The following is a 12,883-nucleotide window of genomic DNA, read 5'->3' as shown; positions in this document are numbered from 1 at the left end:
AAGCGTAATTTCTAAATAATTTTTTATGCACGTAAGCGGACACTGTGTATTTGTTACGCAGCTTAAAGACGAGGTTTTCTTTTGGGATTGGTTAATTTTCGCTCTTCTCAATCTTCTATTGACATGTACTACAATGAGTGAACTATATTCAATATATATTATTTTCTGAAGCTATGGAAAAGACAGATTTATCACCGAAACAATTTAAAAGGAATAATTGCAGGCCTTAGAAAGGTTCCATTTGCATTCTACAGGTGTCTATCTCTAGAAAGAATAAGCAATGGCACATCGATATATGTTATGCTAGTATGATAGCTAGAGGTGCAAGAGAGTACTCAGAAACAGTATTAGAGCACTGCTTGGAGAACTAAAGACTAATTCTTCACTCATCGAAGAATGACTTAACCAATATCATCACATTCCAGTCCATCTTCAACCATCCAATCATCCCTTCCCCTCCCTCCCTTCCACACACAGCGAGCAGTAACAATGTCTTTCATAATGGTTGATGGGAGGAGACAGGGTAGGCTATTGTTTTTTTCCAAGATAAAGCAAAATTAATAGGCAGAGGAATTTCTCTTGGTGTTCTTTTCTTCTGAGTTTAGCCGATTATATTGATAAGTTCATTTTATCAACAACAACAAAATACTGGCAAAGTTTTATTTAATCTGGAAATAGTTAAAACAAACTAGACTTAAGAGTTTCCAAATGTTTTCCTCATATTTGACCGTGTTCCAAACCCCTTTCCACCTCAAAGCACTCCTGAATCGCTGTCATTATCAATTCGCACTTTCACTTCAACATCCCACATCACACCATCGAACATAACCGATTTCATCGAACCCTTTGTATTAGTTTTTGAAATTAGCACTTGTAAGAGCTAAGTAATACCCCCAACATCTTCTATTAAAGCTTTAAATGCTATATGTTTCAGTCTGTCTTCGGAATTTTTGTCTTGTCAACACTCAAGGTACTACACCTTTATGTTCAAATGTTAAATGTTTATTCTCTGTGTGAATATCTCACTGAGATTTAAATTCTGATTTTAAAGACATTTCTATTTCGTGTCCATATAGATTTGTTGTCTTTTTTGGTAGAAAGGTCATTCTATTAGCAAGAAAATTCTCAAACTTTATCATCTGGAATCACATTGTGTGCATATTTTGATGAGAAAATGTGAATGGTTTTGCAATTTAAGAGCACCTGCAGATTCCTCGTGATTTCTATCACGTACAAGCTTTCGTACCAATAGGCCTAAACCATTAATTCTTGACTTCGATCTAGTCAACACTTCTTTTGACAACTCCCGTGGGGATCCGGGTTAGAATAGGTCCTCAGTACCCCCTTGCTTGTCGTAAAAGGCGACTAAATGGGGCGGTCCTTCGGATGAGACCATATAAACCGAGGCCCCGTGTCACAGCAGATAAAGATCCCTCCCAGCTCAAAGGCCGTAAGTGCCGAGCATAGGCCTAAATTTGCAGCCCTTCACCGGCAATGGTGACGTCTCCATATCAGTGAAATATTCTGGAGAGGGACGTTAAACAGTATACAATCAATCAATCAATCTTTTGACAACAAAATTTTCTTGAACACTCCAAGAACTTTACAAGGCAACTTGAGCCACACTTCTTTGTTAGGATAGTGAAAGGTTGTATCAAGAATCGAAGGGGTGTGTGAACAAATTTTCCTCTTTCCGATTTTGTATATTTTAAAATTTAAATACAATGTTCAATACATGATTATCTGTTGACAACATGAAATATTTGAGAATACAGTTGAATGTTTTGATGGAGAATAACAAAATGCAAATGCAGGGACACAGAGTCAGAGCTGCACAATCAAGAACATTTATAGTTTATATATATTATACTGGTTATATTATATTATACTGGTATAAACCTTTATGCTCGGGGAATACTGCTCTTGGGATAGCTTGATTGGTATATTGTCCTCTAAACATCAATTATTGTAACTATGATGTTATTAACTTTTTACATGAAGAAGCAAGGTGAGACATGTAATAGGTAAAATGTCTTCGAAACTGTGGTCAAAAGTTTATCTTAGTACTAGAAGTAAAAACAAAGTCCCGTGTCATAAAAATCATAAGTCATTAAAAACAATTTCATCCAACTTTAATGGAACATTTGAACATTATCTTATTAATTTAAAAAAGCAGTAATAAATTTATTTTGTGCAAAACGACTAAGAATTAAGCAGTGTGAGTATTTTACGAAATTTGAGTGTTCGTCATTTTGAATCGCCATTTTTAGCTAATTAACACATTTCAAATTTAAATGATCAATGTTTCCGAATTAAAGTGATAATATTAGTGCTCTATTGTCATTTTCATAGTTGTACTACGCTCAGTAAGATATTCACAAATCCTTTCTCCTATTTAAACATTAAGAAATAATTTGAAAAAATGAATATCCGCCATTTTGAATCGCCAATTTTGACTTATAACTTACAGCTGCACCACCATTCAATTGTAGAATAGTGATATGCAAAGGAAAAAATACAAATCTGCAGTATATGGATATTTGCAAATGTAAAATCCTGAATAAAGCAGAATATAGAAGCAAAAGACAAATAAATCAGAGGAAATTCGAATTAAATGTGGAAACGACTAAATTTTCTTGAGTCAAAGTAAAAATGTTAGCATTCTATTATCATTTTTATTGTTGCAATACACTCAGTGAGATATTCACTCATTTATTTCCCCTTTGAACATTAAGAGAAAATTAGAAAATTGGACTTTGAATCGCCATTTTGACCTATTTAACGCCAATTTCATGAAAGCCAGCATATTTTTTTCGGATTCAGCATACTCGAAATAGGTGGAAAAAACTATGCTGGATCAAATAATAATTATTTGCCGTTAGAAGTATTTTTTTTCTATAAATCTGACCAGACTATTGTTTGGGTTGATGAGAGGGAGCGGGGCTAAAAGAAGACTTCGTGAAAAGGAATGGCAAATGATTGCTGATAAACTCAATTCGTTAGTACAGACTTAATATTATGCTTTTTTGAAATTCAGTTGTAACATTATATTCAAAGAGATATCATTTTGGAAGTACAGTTAAGTGCATGTTGCCTGTATCTATCGCAACATCGCTCATGTTTTTGTAGATAGCCTAAACAATGCTACGTACCTGCTATTCTGCGAAACCCTTCCATGACTTTTGCGGCCCTTTCTCCTGCTGGAAAGTTTATCAAATTTCTGAATATCTGGACAATTGCCCCTGCCACGTCTTTAACAATGCGCCCAACGGATGACTCGGAGATGTTGAGGCTGTCCCCCACACGTCTTAAATGTGCCCCCGTGGTAATAAAACGAAGAAATACGAGCACTTGCAATAGAGGGGGATTGCTTGGTTCCTCTGTGTTTCTCTGCTCAGTGTGTTACTCAAGGCGTTCGTGATGAAAATGATGGATGCAGGCCGAAATCTATACCGTTGATAGACCTCATCTTCTTCAAGACTTTCTAGAGGATTAAGTCTGTATCGAAATACCCGTGGGCGAGGCAGAATGAAGCGTCTTCTATTTCTACGCAGAACTCTATGTGCAGTAGCCATATTGTTCCTTGAGAATATTCTTAAGTAACCTTTTTGTGTACTCAAATAAATGACAATAATATGAATAAAACTAAATTTGAGATTTTTTTTTATTACTCAAATGTTTTATGGCGGTGGCTGAGTCTTAGAATTGGGGAGTTGAGAAAATTCTCAGACTTGAGAATGTTTTATGGCGGTGGGACCTGGCCGTGGCTTGAGACGATGAAGGAATATATGATCATGTTTTTCATTGTCACTGATGTATGTCATGGTCTTGAATCGAGGATCAAGAAAGGAACTTTCCAGAAGAAACTGGAGTGTCTCTGACTATTTGTACCTTAAATTAATTAATGTACAAGTATAATAATTTTTAAGTTTAAAAAGTTTTTAATTAGTATTTAAACAGTTTTATATTTGTGATTTTTAAAAAAATAGTGTTACTTTGTAAGTAAGGTTAATATCTATTTATGTAATATTTACCTTGGTTCCAAGTTGCAAGTAATTGCTGCTCTGACAGAATTAATCAAACAACTGTCATCATCCTTTACTTTTAGTTGCCTCAACAACATTTCTTTCAGTGGATGGATGAGTGACGTTGTACGAGACTTCTCATTACAGAGCAGAGTTGTTACAGTTTTGATGGGTTCGAAGATTCTAAGAACACAAACAGCAATAGCAATTAGAACTAGAAAGTCTGCTGTTGCAAGTAATAGCGTATGTCGCCCCGAACTGGACAAGACTTTCATTTTTTGTATCACTAAGACAATACTCATTAGCTAAGCTTGGATAACCATCTCTTCGTATCAGTCCTTTATTTTAAAAATCAAAGTTCAAGAATTTTCACTTTCCCCTGGTTTCTATGACAATAATCGATAGTTTGAAAATTTAAAATGCGAATCGCACAACTATAGTTACTTATCACTAGAATAAAAAAAAAGCTTCAAGACGAATGCTCAAGGCACCAGAGAGAACACTCGCAGACAAAGTTCGTCGCTTTTTGCAGGTTTCCATGGCAATGGTAGCCATTTTGAAACTGAATGACCACACAACACAACTACAACTGGTGGTCGTCCTTTGAGGAAAGTTTCAGGAAGATTGTCCCAGCCATCTCTGAGAAACAGCCTGGATAACAAAAACATGCGTACAAACGCAATATGTCGCCCGACTTCGTTCGCGGGCGACATAATAATTTGCACCCTTTTTGAATGAACAAGCTAATTTAGAGAACTTGTGTCCCCCGCTTAGGGAAAATGTAAACCATGCGCAGTTCGGGGGAGGGGAGGGGGTGGGGGGTCGGATCCCCTTGACTGAATTTGTAGAACTATTAAATGAATACAGGTATACTGAAGCAAATAAAATATGCCAGTGTGGATATAAAGGTTTGATTGCTTATTCTTTATTATGTGTATAGAAAATTCTGGAATATGTATCACACTGTAATGATGATCTTATGAGTTTGTACAAGCCAGACCTCATAAATTTTTCATTTCACATACTGAATACTATAATTTAGTAAAAACAAGTAGTATTTCGAAAAAAATGAAAATGGATCGTCCTGGAGCCGAACCCTGGCCCTCTCACATGTGAAGCGAGAGACATTTTTTTTTTATCTTTTATTGATAATCATCATTATTTACATTTCATTTGTTTAAAAACATTCAGGACAGAGATACTAGAAAAACAAAAACAAAAAAATTATAAAATAAATAATAACACCCCCTCTGTTTCTTTTACTAGAGGGTTCTTGTATAAAAATAATTTAGAGAATACATCCTTTCTATTTTCCTTGACACACAATTGATAATAATTATATGAAATAAACTGTCTCAATGTGTATTTGCAAAATTTTGTTACATCCAACTTTTGTTGATTGTTAATGAACATTTGTCTTCTTTTATAAATACTTAATCTACACACAGACAAAAAGAAATTAACAAAAAAAGTATTAACATTCTTTACGCCCTTTGACAATGAAGAAAAAAATATTTTATCAAATTCTAAAGTATTGAATATTCTAACATCTACATCTTTCATTAAAGTTTCTAAATGATAAACAACAAAATTGTTTTTAAAATCCTGCAATTCCGTACAGCCGATAAACAAGTGTATTATATCTTCAACTTCTGACAAACAAATAGGACAAAGACTTGAATCAGTTTTACCAATTTTAAACAATTTTTCATATGTAAATATCACATTGTGATATAACTTAAAATCTAATTCAATAATTTCAGGTTGTTTGTAAGACTCCCATAAGACAATCCATCTATTGACAAAAACATCAGATTCATGTAAATTAAATTTTTCTCTCCAAAACGTATTTGAAACAGGATATTGAAACAGTTTTTTGATCAACAATTTATAAAATATTTTTGTTGAACAAGTACTAAAAACTATATTTTGATTTTCATAATTAATACAAAAATCTGCCATAAAACTGACATTCTTGAATTCTTTTTCTTTTACATATTTTGTCCATTCTGTTGGCATACTTTGTAAAAGGATATTGTAATTTTCCTTGATTTTCAAAACATTTGCATCAGGAATTTTCTCTAGAATGATATCAACAACATAAGAACTAGGTAAAAAACCCGGTATAACTTCATAAAAATATCTTTAACATGTGTAATCCCTGCATTTATAAAATCATTCCATTTTACCATTTGATTGAACTTTGGAATTACAGAATAAACCAGAAGTCTTGTAACAAGCTCTACTGGTTTGAACTTATAGCAAAGGAAGAGAAGAGTACTTAAGCAGCTGGGATTTGAAACTTTACAACAGCAATATATAGAATAATGATCCTTTATGTTCTTAGTGTAGTCTATTTAAGTTATATTGAAATCATGTCATTTTGAAACATTTTAAGACATTTCAATTTTTACCACGGCAACACAGTTTCAAAATTAAAATTTGATAAACAGAATTATGTATCTTAGTGTATTCTACTTGTGTGCCAAGTTATATTGAAATCAGACCAAAACTGTAGGAGGAGTAGCATTTTGAAACAATTTTAAACAATGTAACCACGGCAACACCGTTCATCTAAATCAAAAACCGATACATAGATTTATGTATCTTAGTGTATTCTACTTGTGTGCCAAATTATACTGAAATCAGACCAAAACTGTAGGAGGAGTAGCATTTTGAAAGAATTTCACAGAAATTTCATTTTTAGTAACCACGGCAACTTTCTCGAAATCAAAAACCGATACACAGAATTATGTATCTTAGTGTATTCTACTTGTGTGCCATTATACTGAAATAAGACCAAAACTGTAGGAACAATATTTCACAGAAATTTCTAGGCAACACCGTTCAAAATCAAAAACCGATATACAGAATTATGTATAATTTTACTTGTGTGCCATTAAGAAATATCTTAGGAGGAGTAGCATTTTGAAAGAATTTCACAGAAATTTCTATTTTTACCACGGCAACACCGTTGTAATCAGAATTATGTATCTTAGTGTAGTGTTATACTGAAATCAGACCAAAACTGTAGGAGGAGTAGCATTTTGATTTCACAAAATTTCTATTTTTAATAAAATACATTCATCAAATCAAAAACCGATACACAGAATTATGTAACTCTTAGTGTAGTCTACTTGTGTGCCAAGTTATATTGAAATTACCATTTTGAAAAATTGTTTACAGAAACTTTGGAATTACTATAAGAATCTTCTGGTCTCTGACCAGTAGAGCTAACAAAAATTATACACATCATCTTCTTGTTCTTTATATACAATATTATTTTCTAGAGCATACCATGCACTAAAAAGTTCTTTGTAATGCTGAGGTAAAAATGCTAATTCTTTATTAAATAATTTAAGCATTAATATTTCCGAATTTGCTCTTAAATTGCATACTTTAGACAAAAAATATTTGAAAATATATTTCCACACAAAGTCTTTAGAAGTACATAAATATTTAGCTAAGAATTTAAGTCTAAATGACAACATTTTAAGATATATATCATTTACCATCAAACCGCCATTATGTTTATCACCAACGATGGTTTTGTAAGACACTAAATGTGCACCATAATTCCAAATGAAATTTATACATTCTTTTTGTATAGTATCTCTTGCCCATTTAGGCATGGATATAACAGACAATGCATACCACAATTTTGACATCAACAAAGTGTTTATTACAACTACTCTTCCCTGAACTGTTAATTTTCTTTGTCTCCATAAATTTAGTATTTGTATTATTTTTTGTACTTTGTCTTTCCAATTCAAAGTCTCACATTCTTTTTCATTTTTGCCGAAATAAATACCAAGTATTTTCATAATATTTGTCTCAGAAATTTCAATGTTCTTTTTTACATCATTTGATAAACAACCAGAACCTATACACATTATTTCAGACTTTTGAACATTAATTTTAGCACCTGATGCATTTCCGTACAATTCAAAAACTTTTAAAACTTCTATAACAGAATTTGTATCTGATACCGCCATAGTTGTATCATCAGCATGTTGAAACATTAAAGCGACCTTATCTGACATAGGAATTGGTATCCCTTTTATAATCGTATTACATTTCATGGCATGATACAAAGGTTCTGCCGATAAAACATATAACAATGCAGAAATAGGACAACCCTGTCTTACCGAATTTTTTATAGGAAAATAATTTGTCAAAAACCCATTACATTTAACACTACTAAAAATATCATGATAAAAAATCTTTATCCACTTCTTGAAAGAAGGTCCAAAACCAAATGTATCTAAAACATCACATAAGTATTCATGACTAACTCTATCAAAAGCCTTCTCTTGATCAATTTTAACAACATATCCCTCTAAATTATCCATTTCTACTAAATCAATAATGTCACGAATACTAACAAGTGTATCTGCTATATCTTTTCCTATAATGCAACATGTTTGACTCTCTGATATAATATTTGGTAAAACAAGTTTTAATCTATTAGCCATAACTCTTGCAATAATCTTATAATCAACATTAAGTAAACTTATAGGTCTCCAATTCTTTAAATGTTTTTTGTCTCCCTTTTTCTTATACAGCAGAGTTATAATACCCATTTTCATTGTGTGCGACAATGTTTCTTTTGCTTCTATTTCTTTATACAATTTAAATAATATATCCCTTAAATATGGTAAAAACGTTTTGTAAAATTCGACCGTTAATCCATCAGAACCTGGACTCTTATTATTTGACATTTCTTTAATAGCTTTTATAATTTCTTCATTGTTAATACTTCTATCACACATTTCAACATCGTTTTCATCTATTTTTGTATTAACAAATGATAAAAAATGATTTTTACTGTCTTCTTCAATACTAACAGATGCATATAGTTTTGAATAAAAGTTGTATTGAATTTCTAATAATTCTTCTGTATTTTTCCTGAGAACTTCATTTTCATCTACTAATTCCTTGATTGAGTTTGATTTTTGTCTAACTTTTTCTAAATTCAAGAAATATTTTGTGCATTTGTCAGACTCGTTTGCCCACTGGGCCTTTGATCTCAAAATTGCCCCTTTACATTTTTCTATTTCAAACTCAGACAATTCACCTTTTAATGCCTCATATCTATCAATATCTATTTTTTCTCCATTTGCTATTCTCTCTGATAACCTTTTGATTTTATTTTGTAATGTAAAATATTCCTTATTTCTCTCTCTGGCTCTATTTTTACTATAACACTGAGAAAACTTTTTGATCTTATACTTTAAATTGTCCCACCATAGTAATAAAGAACTATTATATAACAAACAATCTTTTTCTCTTTCTATTAACTGTATAATTTTGTCTTTGTAACTCTCTTCATAAAGTAATGTATTATTAAGAATCCATAAACCAGGACCCCTTTCAACATCTTCATTATTAAAATAGAGAACAACCATTGAATGATCACTTAATGTAGTTTCAACATAATAAATATTTCGAACGTACTTGCCAAGTTCTTTAGATATTAATATATAGTCTATTCTACTTTGAACAAGAGTATTTTCAATAACAATTTTTCTCGAAAAAACTTTTTCTGACACATTTCTATTTCTCCATATATCAGTTACACAATGTTTATTCATTAATTCAAACAATGCTTTATAACTCTTATCATACACATGAGTTGTTTTCCCACATCGATCTATTTCACCAAGTGTATTATTAAAATCTCCCAATATCATAAGATTTTTTGACCTTGGAATTAATTCAGAAATTTCATTAAAAAATGATGATCTATCTGCGACCTTGTTTGGTGCATATAAATTTACTATATCAAAAATTTCTTCGTTTTCTGTATACCTAATATGCAAAAATCTTCCATCTAAACCTTTAACAAATTCAACGTTTTCTTTCAGATCATTTCTTATTAAATATGCTACACCTCTTGCAGATCTATCATAATTATTGTAAATAATTTCACCATTCCATAAATGTTTATACCTTTCAATAAATTCATTCTTCCAGTGTGTTTCTTGCAGACCGATTATGTCGTATCTTTTTTCTACAAACAAACTAAATATATTTTTCATTTTATCAAGATCACATAAGCCATTACAATTCCATGAAGTAACTAACATAATACAGGTAAGTAATGAATTAAGAATAATTTTATTAATTTTATCTATTCTTTTTGGCCTTTCCTTTCTTCACTTTCTTCTTCCTCTTTGTCTTCCCTTTGACTATGATCTCATCATCCGGTTCGGAAGACTCGGAACTCTCGGATTTTGCATCCATTGCCTCGTTTTCTACCTGTTCCTGTTTTTCATGATCACTTGCGGCACCTGCAATACTAGAGGGTTCATTCGCGTTGTCCACATTTTCCTTCACATTAGAACATGTTTCTAATTCTTCTCTCGTATCGCCTTCATTTGTTTGTCCGCGCTCCTCTCGAACACTCTCGTTTCCTTGTGTTTCTGTTATTTCTATTTCTGATTCCCTCTCTTGTGCCTCCTCGTCTCTAATCTCGCGATCGTCCTCCTTATTCACCTCTTCTGACGGCCTATCGTCTGCGTCTGATTCGTGATCACTCAACCCGCACGAACACTCGTCACCCCATTCAAGACAATCATGACACCATTTCACTGTGCAGGCTCTAGCGTAATGCCCTTGTTTTTTTACACCGAAAACAAACGAATTTTGGACACTCTCTGAATAAATGATCACTTGAATAGCATAAACTACACACTTTCATCTGTCCATTATGAATAACTCTGTAGTATTCTTTTCTGAATTTTATTGTATATGGAAAAGAAGGCATATTTGGTGGTAATTTTACTTTCACGTACCTGGTCCCATCTGCTATGTTTGTTCCCGGATAGTATCGCCTTTTGATTGGAGATAAAATTTCTACTTTCATAGACGCTAGTGTGTCTTCTATTTCTTGATCCTCAATGTATGCAGGAAGATGAAGAAAACTCACCATTACGGAATTTTGCACTATTTCTCTGCACTGAAATATTTTATCCCCAATTTTAATACCTTCCAAGAGATATTGTATAGGAGCCCTTCCGTCCAGTGTGATTTCATACAAGTTCCCAGATCTAGGAACACAAGCGAACATTGACCCCACTCCACAATGCTCATGCACAAATTTGATAATATTATCAGGTTTAACCTGTCCATTATCTAAAACATCTACAGTTATTGTGTTTTCACGACAGTAAAATCTTTTCACTTTGTTTGTGTTATTTTGGGATCCGCCCTCATGGCCGCCACTCGACGTGGCAGCCATCCTGCCGTTTATTGACTCAAAGTCAAAGAAACGGGTAGAAACCGCTTACAATGTCTTATATGTACAGTAAATTATATACAACAAATCAACTGAGCTCCTTTTTAGAAGCTAACTACTTACATTTAAACAAAAACCAACTAACTATCAGCTCCACGAAATCAATCCGTGCACTCTCGGCTGACAGCAAACCGGAAGTCCCTACCACTAGACCACGGAGCCGCTGCAATCTGGGATAATTTATATGCAAACATGAAGTCACATACATGTATATATTCACGTTCGATATTGTCAAAATTTTACACAATGCATGGTGTCTAATTATTTAACCTTTATTAAACAATTCTAATAGATGTAATAAGAATGTAAAGTCCATCGAGAACCTGTTTTATACGTAATAACTCTCCTCATGCCCCTGTGCTAAAAATAGCGACATGTAATACAAAAAATACTAATAAAACAAACGGGGCGGGACACTTGGAGACGGGCGAGAGAGGTCCTAGGGAGTTTTGGTATAAAATTACATTGCAAAAGCTCAAAATCTTCTCGAAATATCGCCCGGAAATGATAGTGTTTCATACAGACAGAATGTATAAATTTACGACCATGAACTTTGACCTTAAAATCAATAGGGGTCTTCCTTAGGCCACAGGGAGTTGTTATCTAAAATTTCATTGCAAAAACTCAAAGGGTTCTCGAGACATCGCGCGGAAACGAAAGTGTTAAAACAGACAGAATATGCGAATTTTATGACCTTTGACCTTTTGACCTCAAAATCAATAGGGTTCTTCTTTAGTCCATAGGGAGTTGCTATGCAAAATTTCAATTCGAAGGGTTCTCGAGATATCGTGTGGAAACGAAAGCGTTAGAGACAGACAGAAAGACGGACGGACGGACAGACCCAAATTAATATCCCCAAATTTTCAAGCGGGGGACAATTAAAATAACTATAATCAACCGTTTCGTAGATAGATTAAAGGTTGTAAGCACTAAAGAAACTTTGCCAGCCAGGCTACCTAAACCTGGATATCTTTCGTTTTATGATAAAAAGGTGTATTGGGTCTAAAGATGCATATGGATTGATTGCATTAAAGGCAAATAAACATCACCTCCCAGAAGCTGGCCAGACAACGATAGAAAGTTTTTGCTTCCAACAACTGAAAAACCGCTAATCAAATAAATTAGCCAAACTACATATATTAGCAACTACTGAGTAGGCAACAAAAAAGGAATTGATCCAGTAATGACATATTGTAAATTTATATCATTAAATTGCCTCCCACACATTATATTTTTAAACATTTATTCATGGTTTTTAATTACAAAAAGGAGATACAAAAAAATAGAGGAGAATGAGAAAAGACTAATTAAGGAGTCTCAGAAATATACTTCACACACTTTCAAGCGATGATGGCGGTGATCAACAATCCACCAGCGCAGGCGCCACCCAAGAGAAAAAAACCATAAATCAAAGCAACGTCAAGGAACACCACTATCCGACTTAGTGAGGGCAAACCAAGAAGCAAACAATTTTATAACTAAAAAGGTGCCGAAGCTTTCGAGAACTTAAGATAAAGAGATTTTATTACAATGACAGCCAAAATGCTGAGAAAAGAAT

This window comes from Saccostrea cucullata, unplaced genomic scaffold, assembly GCF_032062105.1.
Source record: "Saccostrea cucullata isolate Sc308-1 unplaced genomic scaffold, CSIRO_AGI_Scuc_v1 ctg10702, whole genome shotgun sequence".
NCBI classification, from domain to species: domain Eukaryota; kingdom Metazoa; phylum Mollusca; class Bivalvia; order Ostreida; family Ostreidae; genus Saccostrea; species Saccostrea cuccullata.
This window is presented reverse-complemented; position numbering follows the sequence as displayed.